We start from the raw sequence: 20,018 nt of genomic DNA on the forward strand, positions 1-20,018 counted from the left end.
TTCTGTATGGAATACAGGCTTTCATTTTTCAAATGTGAAAAGCTACTGGTGCTCTTTGATCAAAAGTACCTCATTCTTTCATCAAAACAGAGGCATTCTGTAGAACAGTGGTCTACTGTATGTCTCTGGGTGTAGCTTTAATGGCTCCCACACACTTAACTGGATTCTCTCCCCAAGCACGTCAGCCTGAGTTAGTCAGTGAATTAATAAGTGCAGAAATGCAAAGGAAAGCCTGATCCCTCTCTCACTTTAATCAATCTGACTGCAGTGACACTAAGTGCATGATTGTGTGTGTGTGTGTTAGGAGATAAGAGATTGCATTTGTGTTTGTGTGTGTTAGTCTTATGCGAGGGAGAGAGTGTGTGTGTGTGTGTATGCGTGTATGTATGCGTGTGTGTATGCGTGTGTGTGTATGCATGTGCATACATGCATGTGTGTGTGTGCATGCACACGTATGCGTAGGTGAAGGGCCTATGATGGGTGTGATTGATAGCCCTGCACACACAGTGCGTCTCACACACACACACACACACACACACACACACACCGGCGACCACAGTCCGCTTTGGCTGGCTGCAGATGCGCTGCTCTCCTCTGCAGCCTGGACTTGGACCCACCATTTTTATTACTCCTTCTCGCCTCTGCTGGGAGAACGGCATGCTCTGAATGCAGAACGCCCGCACGGCTCCACGGCTGTACAGTTTCACACATGGTGCTGTGTGTCGATACCAGTCAAAAGACACTGTATTGATCAGCACATCTGGAAGGTGGTCAACACTCCATGAGCTCACTACTCGTTTACCACCACACCGACGCCCATCTTTGTTTTCATGCTAATTATTGCAGTGCTTTTGTCTCCTTGGTCTGCCTGTGAGAGATACATGGTTGTTGTAAAGAAATTAGGCTTGTTTAGTTGGGATGAATCACTTTAATTACACTTAGTTATAAAGTGCCTCCAGCTGATTTGGTGTTTTCGAACACAGCTAAGCTTTTATTTGCTGGCCCAAAATGATCCCATTCAAAAAGCTAGTATTTCATTCATTAAAGATGCACCAAGTCAATTTCCACCCATGCTATGTTTACGAAGAATGTTGTTGTTTTTTGTTGACTTGTGAGCGAACTCTGAATGAACTCTCCTATTGAAGGATTTGAACAGCCAAAAAGGAGATTTGTTCTCTTTTTTGGGGGGTATTTTTCCCCTGCCTTTCCTACCAAAGAATCCACTAAAATCCCTCTCCCCAGACAGCTTCTGTCCTGTCCGGACTACTCATGTTTAGAGCAGTTGCTTTAAGAGACTTCAACCACAGACCTGTGGATTCGCTGCAACATCATACTTTTTTTTGTGATCAAGTTTTGATACATTTTTTAGCTGACAAACAAAAAACAACAAACCAACAGACAATACACAAATACATTTATTCCACCTCCACATCCCACCCACAGGACCTGCTTACTTCAGTACATATCTTAAAGTCATGATTTTATACTGCCAAATGCTGTAGTCCATATGTTAATATTCTCGGATTTTGCACCATGCAGTCGAGAAATTGACAGTTCATGTTGACCTATGTCCATAAATATATACAGTACCAGTCAAAAGTTTGGACACACCTAATCATTCCAGGGTTTTATTTAACTATTTTCTACATTGTAGAATAATAGTGAAGACATCAAAACTATGAAGTAACACGTATGGAATCATATAGTAACCAAAAAAGGGTTAAACAAATCTAAATATATTATATATTTGAGATTCTTCAAAGTAGCCACCTTTTGCCTTGATGACAGCTTTGCACATGCTTGGTATTCTCTCAACCAGCTTCATGAGGTAGTCACCTGGAATGCATTTCAATTAACAGGTGTGCCTTGTTAAAAGTTCATTTGTGGAATTTCTTTCCTTAATGCGTTTGAGTAGTTCAGTTGTGTTGTGACAAGGTAGGGTTACCTCTGCTGCAGAGGATAAGTACATTCGAGTTACAATCCTCAGATATTGCAGTTCAAATAAATGCTTCACAAGTAACAGACACATCTCAACATCAACTGTTCAGAGGAGACTGTGTGATACAGGCCTTCATGGTCAAATTGCTGCAAAGAAACCACTACTAAAGGACATCAATAAAAAGAAGAGACTTGCTTGGGCCAAGGAACACGAGCAATGGACATTAGACTGGTGGAAATCTGTCCTTTGGTCTGATGAGTCCATATTGGAGAGTTTTGGTTCCAACCCCCGTGTCTTTGTGAGAAGCAGAGTAGGTGAACGGATGATCTCTGCATGTGTGATTCCCCCTGTGAAGCATGGAGGAGGAGGTGTTATGGTGTGGGGGGGCTTTGCTGGTGACACTGTCGGTGATATATTTAGAAAGGCACACTTAACCAGCATGGCTACCACAGCATTCTTCAGTGATACGCCATCCCATCTGGTTTGCGCTTAGTGGGGCTACCATTTGTTTTCCAACAGGACAGTGACCCAAATCACACCTCCAGGCTGTGTAAGGGCTATTTGACCAAGAAGGAGAGTGATGGAGTGCTGCATCAGATGACCTGGCCTCCACAATCACCCAACCTCAACCCAATTGAGATGGATTGGGATGAGTTGGACCGCAGAGTGAAGGAAAAGCAGCCAACAAGAGCTCAGCATGTGAGGGAACTCCTTCAAAACTGTTGGAAAAGCATTCCTCATGAAGCTGGTTGAGAGAATACCAAGAGTGTACAAAGCTGTCATCGAGGCAAAGGGTGGCTACTTTGAAGATCTAAACTTTAAAATATATTTTGATTTGTTTAACACTTTTTTGGTTACTACATGATTCCATATGTGTTATTTCATAGTTTTGATGTCTTCACTATTATTCTACAACATACAAAATAGTAAAAATAAACATTTTTTTTTTGAGTCGCATAACTCATACGGGCATAATTGTAGTGAGTAATTTGGTGATTTGAGTTTGTTGATGAGAATGTGACAGAACATCATACATGACATATATGATAATTCTATGATATTTTAGTAATAGCATGTCTTGTGCTGTGTTCAGTTGTCTTCAACTGAAAGCTATGTTAATAAAAAAGGTTCCGTTTTCGCAGAATGTTGCTGTAATGTCCTCATCCTCATGAATGATCATTATCTAATAATGAATTAAATTAGGATTAACATATTTTAGAAGGGGGGCGGAAGGTTTCCGTCACCTTCCCTGGTGATTAGAGATTGTCTGAGAAAAGAACCATGGAGACGTTTATTACTGGTAACATATTATTTACTCACTGTATAATGCTTCATTAGGCCTACTTGTTGTAAACATGCATGAGCCTTTATAATGTCTTATGATAAATCTTATAAAAAGTTATACCCCTCTATGTCACTTGACTCAAAATGGCTGCAATTTATTCAGGATCATTGTGAGATGATAATGACATATCTTAAGAAGGTCATACATGCTTGTGACACGTATTACGTTGCATTTGAACCGCATCATAATGCATTATACCAGCGTTAAGTAACCAAGTTAGGTAACACCTCCTATAACTCATTTATATGAGTCCATGTCCCCATCAACAGACTCTTTCCCTGGGTTTTTGATCAAACGGATGGCGATGGCTCCTCAGTGCACTGTGCTAGGGCCCATAGCTGCTATGAATCAGACAGAGACACATCTCAATTTTCCTCTGAGACAGCTGCAGTGGGGAATATAAATAATACATGCAGTACAAGTGGAGACTTTAGAAGTGTCGAGCAGCCTTATTCTTCTGGGCATGTGCACCAGACACCCAATTTCTTCCTGGCCTGGCCTCGCCTTGACTCTCCCTCCTCCCTCCCTCTTTCCATCTCTCCTCTTCTTTCTCTCTTTCTATCTCATTCTCTTCTTTTCTGTCTGCCTGTCTCTCTCTCTCTCTCTCTCTCTCTCTCGCTCTCCCTTTATCTCTGTCTCCCTGTCTCTTCCCTTTCTCCCTCGCGTCATCTCTTCCTTCCTCTTTCTCTCTGTCTTCAGAGACAGACTGACCCCATCATCACACACATCATATTTGTACACAAACTGCATGCATAAGATATGGCCACGCTGTCAGACTGTACCCTGTAGTAACATTCTTCAAATGGAATATTTCGATTACATGCATTTCACTGATATATACAGTACCAGTCAAAAGTTTGGACACATCTACTCATTCCAGGGTTTTTCTTTATTTTTGCTTTTTTCTACATTGTAGAATAATAGTGAAGACATCAACACTAGGAAATAACACGTATGGAATCATGTAGTAACCAGAAAAGTGTTAAACAAATCAAAATATATTTTGCATTTGAGATTCTTCAAAGTAGCCACCCTTTACCTTGTTGACAGCTTTGCACACTCTTGGCATTCTATCAACCAGCTTCAATCAGTTGTGTTGTGACAAGGTAGGGGTGGTATATAGAATATAGCCATATTTGGTAAAAGACCAAGTCCATATGATGGCAAGAACAGCTCAAATAATCAAAGAGAAATGACAGTCCATCATTACTTTAAGACATAAAGGTCTGTCAATCTGGAAAATGTCAAGAACTTTGAAAGTTTCTTCAAGCGCAGTTGCAGAAACCATCAAGCGCTATGATGAAACTGGCTCTCATGAGGACCGCCACAGGAAAGGAAGACCCAAAGTTACCTTTGCTGCAGAGGATAAGTTCATCCGAGTTACCAGTCTCAGAAATTGCAGCCCAAATAAATGCTTCACAGAGTTCAAGTAACAGACACATCTCAACATCAACTGCTCAGAGGAGACTGCGTGAATCAGGCCTTCATGGTCAAATTGCTGCAAAGAAACCACTACTTAAGGACACTAATAAGAAGAAGAGACATACTTGGGCCAAGAAACACAAGCAATGGACATTAGACAGGTGGATATCTGTCCTTTGGTCTGATGAGTCCAAATGTGAGATTTTTGGTTCCTAAAATGCAGAGTAGGTGAACGGATGATCTCCGCATGTGTAGTTCCCACCTTGAAGCAGGGAGGAGGAGGTGTGATGGTGTGTGGGTGCTTTGCTGGTGACACTGTCTGTGATTTATTTAGAATTCAAGGCACACTTAACCAGCATGGCTACCACAGTATTCTGCAGCGATACACCATCTCATCTGGTTTGCGCTTAGTGGGACTATCATTTGTTTTTCAACAGGACAATGACCCAACACACCTCCAGGCTGTGTAAGGGCTATTTGACCAAGAAGGAGAGTGATGGAGTGCTGCATCAGATGACCTGGCCTCCACAATCACCTGACCTCAACCCAATTGAGCTGGTTCGGGATGAGTTGGACTGCAGAGTGAAGGAAAAGCAGCCATCAAGTGCTCAGCATATGTAGAAACTTCAAGACTGTTGGAAAAGCATTCCAGGTGAAGCTGGTTGAGAGAATGCTAAGAGTGTGTAAAGCTGTCATCAAGGCAAAGGGTGGCTACTTCGAAGAATCTAAACTTTAAAATATATTTAGATTTGTTTAACACTTTGGTTACTACATGATTCCATATGAGTTATTTCATAGTTTGATGTCTTCACTATTATTCTACAACATAGAAAATATTTTCAAAAATTAGGTGTGTCCAAATTTTTGACTGGTACTGTATTTAAGATATAAGATATACTATTTATAAGCTATTTATGTTTAATTCAATTATAGGTTGAACATGATGATCAGGTAGGTAGTTTTCAATTGGCTACTGTATATTTGTATGTATTATAGTTTTCTAATCAAATCCTACATCCCAGTCTTTGAGAGACAGTAAATGCCAAGACTCCATAGTCTCTCCTCCATTGCCACATACAGTATTTGCCTTTCCAAGTACACTAGAAAAGTTCCTCCTCTGTCTGCTTTGTTGCACGTTTCCTCCTGGCTTCCTCTCTCTGCTGAACCGTTAAAAACAAGCTTTTTTCTCGCCTGGGTCTGTCTATATGAAACTACAGATGTAGGATCTGAATTTGAGCCAGTTTGCTACATCAGGAAAATACTCCTGCAGCTACAGGCAATGGAAATTATTATGGGAATTATAATTCATGGACATTTTTGTAAGGGTTGATTAATTTTTTGTAAGGGAAAATCAAGTCTGAAATAACAAAATTGCAAAATACACTGCATGTCTTACATTTCCTGCTTATGCAGCAAAGTTATCCTGCAATAAGGTGATCAAGCTAAGATCCTACTCCTGTATGCACAGCCCCTGTAGCTGCAATATATTGTGGAGTGGGCAGAACTGTCTGTTTCTTACTAAGGGAATTGTTACTGCCCATAGTGCACAGCCAAGCTGCGATTGTTTAAGAAAAAGAGAAGTGGGTCTGTTCTGTCGGGTAGCGTAGCGGAGGTGCTATTGGGTGCACCCTACCTTTGTTCTCCTGTGTTTCCCATGTCCTATAGGCTCCTGTTGAATGATTGGTGTGAGAGGTTTAATGAGCTGCTGAAGACAGGTCTTCACATCTGACCCAGTGCCTTATTAAAACACACTGGATGAATGCGCAAGCAAACGCACACACGCTCATGTACGTACACACACTCAGACACGCAATCACCCCCTCTCCACGCACACACACACACGCACGCACACACGCACGCATGCACACACACACACACTCAGACACGCAATCACCCCCCCTCCACACACACACACACGCACGCACACACACACGCACGCACACATGCACGCACGCATGCACACACACACACACACACACACTCATTGGCACTACTTATACTTACTGTTATACTTGTGAGTGAAAAGAGAGGGAGGGGGACAAGAAAGTCCTTATGCCGCAACTGTGTAGAGAAGCAGGAAGGATTCAGGGCAAACAACAGAAAAACATCAACAGCTGAGCTGACTATCTCACATTCCTTTCCTTTTCTGTGTAATCTCCAACTAGGACTGGACAATGACCGCATGCAGGGGAAAAACACTTCCCATATTCTGAAAAGTGCGCAAGGCTGCATATGAAAATACAAAACAGTACTCATCGCATTACAGTTACAGTACTCTGTCCCAAACTTTGTGATGGATTACTATGAAAAAATTCGGAAAATTAATGAAACACACACAACAAAGAGTCGGACGAAAGGTGAGTGCAGTTCGCCGATCTTAATCTTCCATTTATCCTAACCCCCTTTTTCCCCTCCGTTATCCCCTGCTTGCTCTCTCCATTCTTTCCATCCTTCTTTGCACTTACCTTTGTCTGTGTCCAGCGTAGTCTGTCTGACTGAATGCGGGTGTCATGGAGAGGGAGCAAATGTTCTGGCGTTTGGGGAAGGCATTGTCAAAGCCACGGCTATCTATTGTGTCTGTGTGGCTGACTCTCCCTCTCTCCTCTCTCTCTCCCTCCGCTCTCCCAATCCTGGGCCTCTCTCAGCTCTGGAGCGAGGGATTGACAGAGAGAGAAAAGAAGAAGAGAAGCGTGGCGGCGATTTGGCAGCTGCCCGGTGCCCAGCTGCATTGGAAAACTCCTGCCGCCTTTTCCTTTGCGGTGGTTCCCTCCCGGAGTGGTTTGTTTGGGGGACTGGTGTCCTGGGTGGGTGTCTGGCTACGCTCCCCTGCGGCAGATCTGGCTGCTGGGGCTGTGACTGTGGCTGTACCTCCTGGGGAGCTGAGGAATGGAGGTCTGGCCATAGTGAGTTCTCCCTTTCTCTCTCACATTGTCCCCTATCCCCTTAACCGGTAGCTGAACTGCCAAAACCTCCACCTTATCATATACCTCTTCATTCTGTCTCTCGCTCATCCCCCTTGTCCAGCTCTCCACTGGGTAAAGAGTTTTTAATTACCTCTTACCTGTCAGTTGTTACTAAGTGCTTTTTAAGTGCATGTTTCCCTTAAATTGAGTGTTAAAATGTAGTGTTAGAGCCGTTCACCTATAGGGGCCGTGGGTCTAAAGAGTGCATGTTTCTGTTTAGTAAATCAGTGAGCATTTTCTGTTTGCTCGGAGAGCAAGGCAAAATTGAGGCCGTTGGTAAACGTATCCACACAACCACCAGTCACACACAAATGCACGATGTGACAGTTTGGATCTTTTATATTGTTATTGTGCGTCAGGACTTTTACCAAAGAATACACAGCTATGAAGGATAGCTCAACCTTTGGAAGCAAAGCGCACTTCCTCCTATCATTTCCTGACTCTGTCTGTGACTTGATTTTATTGCTGTAGACGTTCATAACTTGAAGGACAGAGCTCAAATACTTAACTGATATATTTACAGAGCCGAAGGTTTTGGTACTGACTCAAATTGTTCTGAATTGAATGACATGTTTCAACAAATAATACATGTTTGTTTTACTAATGAAAAATGGTTAAAAAAAAGTGAGAGAATTTGATGGTTCAGTTAATTTTGATAGTCTGGTGCCTGTTTGTTCTTGATAAGCTGCTGTTGTTTTTGTTTCTCAATTTTGACTGTGCTTTAAAAAACTGTTTTTAAGTTCTACTCCCACAATAATGAAACTATACTGTGGCATTACAGCTGTCATCTGAAGCTAGTATAATGTCTTTTCAATCTCCTATATTTCAGCTTCAGAAATGTAAAATAGACCATCTAAGCAACTTTGTAACTCACCCTATCGTCTTAGTCAGCAGATTTAAAATGTATTAAATAATGATCAGGATTTTTTCGTATTCCTCACCTGTAGTTCAGTATTAGATTTGTTTTTGTCAGGGTGCATACTTGAGCTCCTACCAACTGCTGTTGATATGCAGCAGTCTGAAATTGATTAAACAGTCTTGAATGCCAGACAACCAATAGTCTAACACTCAGGTTTGATTTGCTGAAATGACATTCGAGCAGATGCCAGATGTGACGATTTCCTGAAAGGCAACCAACGCGTGCAATTCAAATGGTAATTCTAAATCATTATAGTATAAGTCAAGAAACCTGATCATGGTTGCACATAATGGCATGGCAGATGAAACAGAGACTATTTCTGGAATCAATCATTAAGATTTATTTTTTTATTTTTTATTGTTTTATGTAGATTGGATGTGATTTGTTATCACGATTGCTGAGGCTTCCTAAAAAGAGCAATCTGAACTCTTTGGTTCTGAGGTGACCCCTGTTATATATACTAGTAAAGCACTGGCAAATACATTTTCCATTTCTTTTGTTGAGAAATTGTGTGATTATTTAGCCACAAAAAAAGTGTTTGACGGAAAACTAAAGGAAAACTAAAGGAGACTAGAGAGAGACAGAGAGAGAGGGAGAAAGAGAGAGAGAGAAACTTTTGTACTTTACAAATTGAAAAGTACAATTAAATAGACATATATTTCAAAGTAGTAAATTTAGCATAAAGCTAAAATCTTTACAATGACGAATTCTTTTAACTCGCTGAATTTTGTAGGATTACTGTAGAAACCGCCCCTTTAGAATTTTATAGTGTATAGTCAGTAAATGGTATACTTTCTTCATTATAGCCTCTGAGATTGTGAGAATACTTTCAATAAAAGTGGACAGATTCATTCAGTTGCCAAATGTTCTTACCTAAAGTGTTAGTGCTCGGCGTTGTGGAATCTGCAGTGCAGAAGTGTGCTGTGAATAGAGTGTAGTATGTCTGACTGTCCAGGAGAGGGGGAAAGGAAACATCTTTATTCAGTGAATGAAAATCTCTCCGTTGAACTGCACTTCTGATCGTCCCAGCTCTGAGTCCCAGTACAGCAGACCAGTACCCATTTACACAAAGCTTCTCAGTTTAAGAGTGCTGGTCTAGGATCAGCTCCTACCTGTCCATGCCATTTTATTTATTAAATGCATTTTGAACACAGGCCCAGATCTGAGAGAGGTCTGGTTGATTTAATGCTAGAGGGGCACTATCATAAAACAAGCTGTTTTTTTTAATGCATTTCAGAATAACATTTCTTAAATAAGTATGAGCAATGTACATGAATGGTGAATGGCATATGTCTGCCTAGTATTAAGCCAAGATCATGTAGTAGCTAATAGTGAAAATTGCAATTTTGTTGCATGAGCCAGTCATGTTTAGTCAAGATCATGATCTATAATTTATACTTAACACATTCTATTTCTATAATAATGATGCAAGGATTTTGTAAAGACAAAAGTGATTTTAGTTTTTAAAGTTGAGATTATTCCATAGGAACTACTTGTACTATGTGTCTTCATTAGAAAATAAGCTTTAAGAAGGAAATGCTTATGGATTTTTTCACCAGATAATTGGTTTGATTTTTACAATGATTTACTAAAAAATAGCATTACATTTTTTGTGATTTGGATTTAAATTGTACTGAAGAATATTTATTTTTTGTATACTATAGTAAATGGTAAAAGTAAAAAAAAAACAGAATCAAATCAATATAAATAGCAATATCAGTAGTTTCTAGTTTTACCATAGGCTCCGGGGTTTTCACAATTGTTAAGCCGAGCTAGTTTTATGTAGAATCTCACTTTGTGAGTTTTACATTAAAAAAAAAGAAGACATTCACTCTGCAGAATTTACCATTGTTGGAGTTCCCTTTACATGTGTGTTTCTAGAGACACAGAGAAATATGTGTTTGATTACCATACTTAACTCGGCTCCTTTCAGTTTTCTCCCAACTTTTCAACACATAAATTATTAACGTTAAATAAACCACACATCTTGCAAACGTTCAAAAATCTGTACTTGATCCCAGGCTTTAAATAATAAACACTCTGTCAGCCTGTTGCTTTTCTTCACAGATAATGTAAAGTTTGTGATGATTCAAAACCCCAGTTGAAGTGATAGGTAGTGTTGCATTGGTTCAGCGTTAGAGTAGAGTAGAGCAGGACGAGACTGTATGGCACAAAGAGAGACGGGACGTTGATTTGTTCCCGTTTTGTAAGCCCCCTCATTCCCCCCCGCCCCCCCCCCCCCCCTCTCTCTCTCTCTCTCTCCCTCTCTCTCTCTCTCTCTCTCTCTCTCTCTCTCTCTCTCTCCCTCTCCCTCTCTCTCTCTCTCTCTCTCTCTCTCTCTCTCTTTTCTCTCTCTCCCAAGCAGTGTAAACACACAGCTCCAGAGGAATGTTGGACTCTCTGACCTCACAGCAAACACTCTGGTGCAGTTCACTCAGTTCAGCCTGGCCGTGCAGTGCTCCGAGTGCAGCCAGCTCCTCTCCCCTCGCCTAGCCCCTCTCCTCTCTCTCCTCTCCCCTCGCCGCTCCTCTCCTATTTGAGCCAGTGAGAGACAGAGAGAGAGGGAATGAGGGAGAGAGAAACAGAGCGGCCAGATTCCTTCCTGCTCTCTCTCTTTTGCTCTCTCCGTGGCGGGCGAACCCCATTGTGTGCAGTGCCTGGCACACTGCAACCCCCCCCCACCCCCCCCCCTCCCCTCCCCAATGCCCTCTTCCCCCCTCTCCCCTTTAACTGTCACTCCTCACAACTCCTCATTACGTCCACACAGAGCCACACACACCACAGTAGCTTGCGGTTCCTGGAAATATGTTATGTGGCACGGAGACCAAGGTAGTGTCCCTGCCTGGGCGATTGGTTGTGCACTGAAAGGCAGCTGTAAAGCATTGAAAAGCAAAGGGTTACTACCTTAATGGTGTTTGTATTTGCCTGTGATTTGGACCTCTCCCCATAGTGTTAAATTGCATAGCTTATCTTTCTGTGGCGCAGGACAAGCAGAACCTTTAAGCTGCTTCCTGACCATGCAGTCACCACCAGCGAACTGACAGACAAGAGTGGATCAGCTAAAGTTAGATCAAAGCCGACAGCATCTGTCAGTGTGTGTAAAGGCAGTGTAACATGAATGTTTGACCTCCTCTCTCTTTCTGGGCCAGCCAGACTGGGCTCAGTCATGTTTAGCAGATACAGCAAGCCACCCCTACACACATACTGTACATATACACAGACCAATGTGCGCACATGCACTCTCGCACACGTGTGTACACACAGATATATGCATGTATACACACACACACACACACACACACACACACACACACACACACACACACACACACACACACACACACAAACTGCCGATGCTGGAGGGCTGATATTTAATGTGTCTGGGATGGGTGGGGAAGCTGTCAGGGCAGGGAGCACAGTGAGCCACACATTCATTCCACTGGGCTACCTCTCATACAATAGACAAATGTGGGTTTTTCACTGAACCAAAAGTGTTTTCACTGTGGTTTCCTTAGGTACTGTCATGGCATGGTGGCTCATCCAGTGCTGTCATTTCATACACATCCCCATTTCACTGCAGCTTTCATTTCATGAACCTAATTTACCCTGGTATTTCGTTTTATGACACTACAGAGACATATGTTACATTTATAGAATGCCTTTTATGATCCCTAATATCATTACCTCAGGTATGTCTACGTTATGCCGGCACCATATAAATCCTGTTTACAGGGTAGGCCTGCACCCGAAGAACGACTGGATTATCTTGGCTGTTACAAGTGCATCTTTAAATGCTCATCTCTGTCTATGGGTTCTTCCCAAACGGCATCCTATTTTCTTTTTAGTGCACTTTATAGGACATAGGGTGCCACTTGGGACGCATCCTCTGTCTATGGAGATGGCTGGGGAAGAGGGTGGGCGCCAAGCAGCTAGCTACAAGACTCGTCTCATTTCTTTAAGCTGAGTAAACGCAGCTCGGGAGTTTGGGAGCCGGAGATACCAGGGAAGAATTTCACCTGAACAAAGAGGCTGGTTGTGTTGGCGCTCCACCAGGGGCTTGATCTCTGTGAGCTGTAATTTAACAGAGAAAAGGACAGTGTTCAGTAGAGGGAGGGATGGAGGGAAAGAGGGAGGGAGGGATTCCCAGCTTTTCCCATCATCTGATTTTTTCTCAAATGATCTATTTCAATAAGCACAGCACAGCAACCCCATCTAAACAGTCATTTCAAGATGTCCACCAGTTTTAGTTGCTCATAACCATGTGCTGTATCAGTATCAAATTGTATGTAATTATGTTTTTAGATTAAGATTGTTGCTGTCATCGTGAACCTCACTGATCAGAACCCTAACCCTGTTTTATTGTATGGCGTTGAACCTGGTATGGTCCTCTCTGGAGAATAATTTGTTAAAGGGGACAGAGGGGTTACTCTGTCCTCTGCTGGTGGGTGTTGGCTAGTGCATCAGGTTCATGACCAGAAAGTGGCGTTTGGACTGGTGAAAGTCGTTTTAGCTTTAAGGTGGTGTTCATATGACAGCGATTCATTTTGATTGTCGACACAGAGGGCAAATTATGATTGCAGCATTTGTCGTACATTTCCCTTAAGTTGCACTGTTGTTGCATGCTGAGTAAAAGTCAGCTACTTCACAGAAGTATAATAAATTCATACAAATATGACATGGCTGTCATGGCTTTATCATTATAATGATCTGTGGCTATCTTCCTCCGCTATGTGAATGAGAAGCACACCATTTAAAGTCAATTATGGACACTGAGTATGAATATGTATGCCAATGTATATGAATGTGCCTATGTACTGCATATGTCTATGGGTGTGAATAGGTATGTGTATGTTTGAAGTCTATGCAGGAAGCCAGTGTCCGTGGACTAGGAGGAGGACTGATGGCCAGGCAAAGAGAAGCAGATGGCTGGAAATATAGACTGCTAAATTATTCATCAGGTTTGGAGCCTTGGGATGAATGGGAAGCTAGCTAGAGTGGACGGTTTTATTAGCTAGGAGTTGGTGGAGGACTCAGAGAGAGAGAAGTGGTGGGGGAGTGGGTGGGCAGAGAGAAAGAGAGAGATTGAGGTGGGGGGAAGAGATACTGTATACAGTCTAGAATACAAGCTGTTCTGCACTCATAGTTAAGCGTGCATAAATTGAACATTATTCCCTTTTGATGCACTTTTCTCTCTGTGCTTATTCTGACCTTGAATTTAAGCATGAGAATAGAATGCTATTCACCCGCTATTAATTCGGCTTGGAGATGTAAGTAATGAAGGTGTGGTGGAGGTGTGTCTACAGATACACCATATTCTGAGCTTGACTCCGATCTTGAATAATTCCACCACCTTTACTTGCAAGGTTGAGCAAACCTGCCAGTTCAAAGTCGAAAAGCATCGACTTATTTTCTCCTATAGAAATAACAACATTCTCCAAGCACTTTCATTTATAAATTGATAAGAGCTATCGATAATAGCTAGATCAATGAGTAATCCTCTTGGAGAAGGGAATTGTAAATACACATAGAAATAGTTTTAGATCATTTTTTTCTTATGATCCCGGAAGACGAATGTGAAACCAGTCACATCGAAGCAAACTGAAAATGATATTAACATGAAATGTATTGTGGCCCCTTTTCCACAGTGAAGTAGGCTATAAATAGCTGTGCCATTGTTCAGAATTGTAACTGTATGCCATCATAATTTGCGTGGATGAAATTTGGAGACCCACGCTATAGGCTTCTGTGGGGCTGAACCTGCTGCGTTGATGTATCCGCTTTAGAACGTTTCAATTATATACCCGGGCTTTTCTCCGTTTTATTTGACCATTTGTACCATGTTAAATATTAGTCACTATCGGGAGCCACGGTCAGTAATACCCACATACATTTAGAACTGTCACTTAGGTGTTAGTTTTCTTCCATTTGTAGTCTACATTCTGCATCATTCCATTCCGTTGACCTTTCTTTCCTCTGTCACGCCTGTGTAGTTGTTCCTGAGGGTCACTAACATTACCGGATCATATTAGGCTAATGTTGGGACATGTAGCCTCTGTGAATCATTATGGAACTCAGACCACAAGTAGCAGGTTAAACCTGGAGCCTCTGGAGCCTGGCACATGGTTCATGACGACTGGACCTTTGTCACACAGTTCCATGATTTGTGAGAATTAGGGTAGATTAATAGGACTTTTGTTCAACACCTAGTGTACACTTTTTCCCCCCTTTTAATGAAAAACGATACTTTCTAGAAACATTTAACAAGACTAGGCCAACAAAAGAGGACATAGACACAACTTTTAACTTTTAAAGTTTGCCAAAATAATCTATAAGATTAGAGTATTTTTAAATTTACCAGTTGGTGCTGAAACGAAGACAACGATGCATAGATGGCATTCTATCATTGATCCCTATACTCTGAACCGGTCCTCTCTATGTATTCTAGTCTGTTGACATTTAAAGGGATGGCCTAAAATAAATGTCCAAAATAATTCCATGAGAAAATCTGTTGGTCAGTAAGTGGGAGGGTTTTCAGCAGTTTAATTAAATGTATTCAGCGCAAGGGAACCACACCTGCAAAGCTCATTACGCACCTGCGTAAGTTATTAGTCTGAGAAATGCCTAGGAAAGGTGTGCCTAGGAAAGGCGTACATTTCCTGAGTTGGAATCGGCCCCTTACTGTTTAGCATGTTGTCTACATTACTGTAAATGGGATGAGCATGATTACACACAATATTTCAAGAGAGGCTCATTACATGGTGTTGAAGTAAGATAGCGTTGCACTTTATTCATGATACATTTTTGTTGCATGCTGCATCTGATGCATGACACATTAAGTGTATTATTATTTACCTTGGGCCCAATTCAGACCCCTTTCCTACGAAGGGATTTCCTACACACTTCTAAATTGTTGGTATTCAGACTTACCTTATGCAGGTGCATAACAGGCTTTCCATGCATGGTTCGCTTGCGAGCACTGAATACATTTAATTCAACTGCTGAAAGCCCTCCCACTTGCTGGCCAACAGATTTTCTTGTGGAGTTTTCATTCAATGGGGTTTTTATTACATTTATCTAAATCCATCCATTTCAATTTGGTGTACCTTTAATTAGAGTCAATCGAATATATGGAGAGAACAGTCCAGAATATTAGGGATCAATTGAAGGTGCTAGATAGGATTATTTTTATTTTTGCTTTGTAATTTCAGAAAATTTTCATTTTATATCTGGCGCTAATAGTGGAATGATAGATTTCACAGTATTACTTACGTGCCAGTGTTGTGGTTTCGCTGTGATATTCATTCGCGTGTGGATTTCTTTCGCCGGAGCAGCATCTGTCTAGTGGAAATCATTAATTTCCTGATTGCAAAAATTCTACACTGTTCGCTCAATTTCAGTTTAGTGTAGAGAATCATTGTATCATCTAAATCTCTGTGAAATATATTTTCAATAACAGAAAATATAGATTTTACAGCTGTTTGAAGATGGTGGACCAAAACCAAAAGTAACTTTCATTTTTGGTCCACCAGCTTTAAATAGCTGTAAAAATGATATTTGTTCTTATTGAAAATATTTTTCACCCCAAATGAATAGTGGGTGAATATCATGGTCAGAATATGCTTAGAGAGAAAAGTACATAGAAAAGGAATACATTCCATTTGTGTTCACTTAACTCGGGTCGGCATGACTTACAGTGACTTCAAAAAGTATTCACACCTCTTAACTTTTTACACATTTTGTTGTGTTACAGCCTCACTGATCTACACACAATACCCCATCATGTCAAAGTGGAATTTTGTTTGTAGACATTTTTTTAAATTAATAAAAAATGTAAAGCCGAAATGTCTTCAGTCAATAAGTATTCAACTCCTTTGTTATGGCAAGCCAAAATAAGTTCAGGAGTAAAAATGTGCTTAACAAATCATATTTTTTTTAAATTTTACCTTTATTTAACTAGGAAAGTCAGTTAAGAACAAATTCTTATTTACAATGACTGCCTACTGGGGAACACTGGATTAACGGCCTTGTTCAGGGGCAGAACGACAGATTTTTTTACCTTGTCAGCTCGGGGATTCAGTCCAGCAACCTTTCGGTTACTGGCCCAACGCTCTAACCACTAGGTTACCTGCCCCCCAACACATAATAAGTTGCAAGGATTCATTCCATGTTCAATAATAGTGGTCAATACACCCAGTCCTTACAAAGATACAGACGCCCTTCCTAACTCAGTTGCTGGAGAGGAAGGAAACTGCTCAGGGATTTCACCATGAGGCCAATGATGATTTTAAAACAGTTACAGAGTTTAATGGTATGAGAAATCATTGTAGTTACTCCACAATACTAACCTAAATGACAGAGTGAAATGAAGGATGCCTGTACAGAATAAAATATTGAAAAACATGCATCCTGTTTGCAACAAGGCGCTTAAGTAATACTGCAAAAATGTGGAAAATAAATTAACTTTTTGTCTTGAATACAAAGTGTTATGTTTGGGGCAAATCCAACACAACACATCACTGAGTACCACTCTTCATATTTTCAAGCATGGTGGCATCATGTTATGGGTATGCTTGTTATTGGCATGGACTATGGGAGTTTTTTTATGATAAAAATAAATGGAATACAGATATAAGCAAAGGCAAAATCAGAGTTTGATTGAGAAGTTTTAAAATAATAATGGTTCAATATTGTACATGTGCCGAATAGTATAGACTTTACTGTGAAATGCTTGCTTATGAGCCCTTTCCAGCGATGCAGAGTAAAATAATAATAAGAAAAGAAAAATAGTAACACAAGAGGAGTAAAATACACAAGAATGGAGCTATACACACACTCACACACACTAACATAGACAAATAGACACACACACACACACACACACACACACTCATTCACTCTCTCAATCACTTACTCACTCCTCTGTGGAAGAAATAGACCAGAGAGGAAGCTTCGACCCTTCACCGAGCAAGGGCTGTCTGGTGTCATGGCAACCAGTGTGGATTACCCCACCCTCCCTCCATCAGGAAGAGAGAGAGCGTGAGAGAGCGATAGATGGTGCGGTTGGGGTACAGGTATGTCTGTATTAGCCTATATCTTTTTATAGATCAAATATATATATATTTTTGTACCCCCTTTTCTCCCCAATTTTGGAAGTTACAGTCTTGTCCCATCTCTGCAACTCCCGTATGGACTTGGGAGAGGCGAAGGTCAAGAGCCATGCGTCCTCCGAAACACGAACCCGCCAAGCCACACTGCTTCTTGACACACTGCTCGCTTAACCCGGAAGCCAGCCGCACCAATGTGTCGGAGGAAACACTGTACAGCTGGCGACTGTAGTCAGCGTGCATGCACCTGTCCCGCCACAGGAGTCGCAAGAGCGCAATGGGACAAGGATATCCCAGCCAGCCAAACCCTAACCTAACGCTGGGCCAATTGTGCGCGACACAGCCTGGGATCGAACCAGAGTCTGTAGTGACACCTCTAGCACTGCAATGCAGTGCCTTAGACCGCTGTGTCACCCAGGAAGCCCTGGATCAAATATATTTTAGAATGTAAATACATCTAGTAGGATATTTTAAAGAATCTGATGAATCTGAAAACTGTAGCAGAGGGAGCGGAAAGGAAGGTACCAACCTGAAGATAGCTACAGGCTAGCCATAGCTTTCTGTCTTTGTTCTCTGGGTGGGTATCCTGTAAAGGAAATTATGATAGATAGACTGAATAGATGGAAAAGAGCAGGGGTGTGGAACAAATTTCTCACCGCGGGCCGCCTTCAGTCTTCAACGAGGTCCGGAGGGCCCCACTGAAAATGCGTTATATTTCCTTGCCGTCAACGTTTGCAAAAAATAGTCCTCTGTACATTGTTTTTGGTGAATGTTTGATGCTGACTAGCTTTCATTTCAGTGATTATTAGTGAGTTGGACACAGTCAAGAAACTATGAATTTAGGTCCATTATCTTTTCTACTCAGTTTTTATTTGGTTTGAGTCCCAAAAAAAAATATTGAGTTTGTTTTCCACCCCCAAAATATTATATACAGTACAGTATATATACTTTTAAAATCAAACCACCCTTGGGCTGGATTGCACCCCGTCGCTATCTTTGACACTCCTGTGATAGAGTGATAGACGGGGGGGGTCTTTAATAGAAGAGATGCTGAGGAGAAACAGGGGTGGAAGGTTGGCTAGAGGTTGAGAGAGGCAGGCGGACGACAGACAGAGCGACAAAGAGAAAGGAGGGAGAACGAAATGGAACGATACGAGGAGCCGGGGACGAGGAAAGGCAATGAAGAAACGACAAGAGGGAGGGAGGGTGGTGTGGAGTGGCGAAAGAGAGGCAGAGAGGAGGGTGGGACATTGGGTTATTTGAGGACACACAAAGAAGGCTTCTCTCATACTGACATCTCTCAAAGCTCCCCTGATGACTGCAGTACACCCCGGCATCAGCCTGGAGCCATCCTAGCCCTCAGTCCCTCAGTCCACACCACCCATAACATGGGACAGGGGTTGTGTCTGAAATGGAACCCTATTCCCTAGCCTATATACTATAGCATACTTATTTTAGGGCTCTGGTCAAAAGCACTGCAACATAGGGAATAGGATGTCGTTTAGGATACACTTAGGTTGACAACCTGTGATACCAGTGGGAACCTACAAAACACACATTCACAGTTAAAATGTTCCTGAAATACTCATTCCTTTCCCCCTTTCCCTGTTTACCCTACAGTCAGAATAGCATCATTACCTGCCCATTTCCTATTACCTTACATCTTACACCAACGGTTGTGTCTTCTACACCAGACAGAGGAGCGCTCTACCATTGCCAGTCAATCCGTGTCTGAGTCATGACCAGGGCGCACATAATTACACAACACCGCTATAGACGTTAACTCAAAGTACATGGCATTAACTGCTCCTTTGATTACCTGTGTTACCAGGTAGGCTGGGAGGGAACACGCAGAGGCTGCCAGTAATGCAGAGACGCTGTCTAGTGGGAGACTAGCGGTGTAGTGCCTGGCTATTGGCTAATGGGCACCCAGAAGGAGGCTCACTGTAATAGCTCTCTGGTTACACCACCGCTACTTGGAATGCAAGGTCATAATTAAGACGTTTTATTACAAAAGGCTTTAAAATTAGAACAGAATCCACTCCAATAAAAGGAACCGCCGGCTAATTTGGAGAGAGAGGTTTTTTTTCCCTGTGTTTTTTGAATCGGTGCCCAGAATAGACCACTCCTCTTGAGAAATGCAAAGGGAAAAAAACTTTCAAAATGAGAATTTCCCCTTTGAAAGATTCCCAGATTTTCCAGGCATTATGCGACATGCCAGGAATGAGCGGAATTGCATTTTTATTTGGGTTGTAATTGTTACAATAAAAATGATGGCCGTGAAACACTACTTGTTTCCACTCTATTCTACATCATGGCTGCCTAA

Source organism: Oncorhynchus clarkii, chromosome 27, assembly GCF_045791955.1.
Source record: "Oncorhynchus clarkii lewisi isolate Uvic-CL-2024 chromosome 27, UVic_Ocla_1.0, whole genome shotgun sequence".
NCBI classification, from domain to species: Eukaryota; Metazoa; Chordata; class Actinopteri; order Salmoniformes; family Salmonidae; genus Oncorhynchus; species Oncorhynchus clarkii.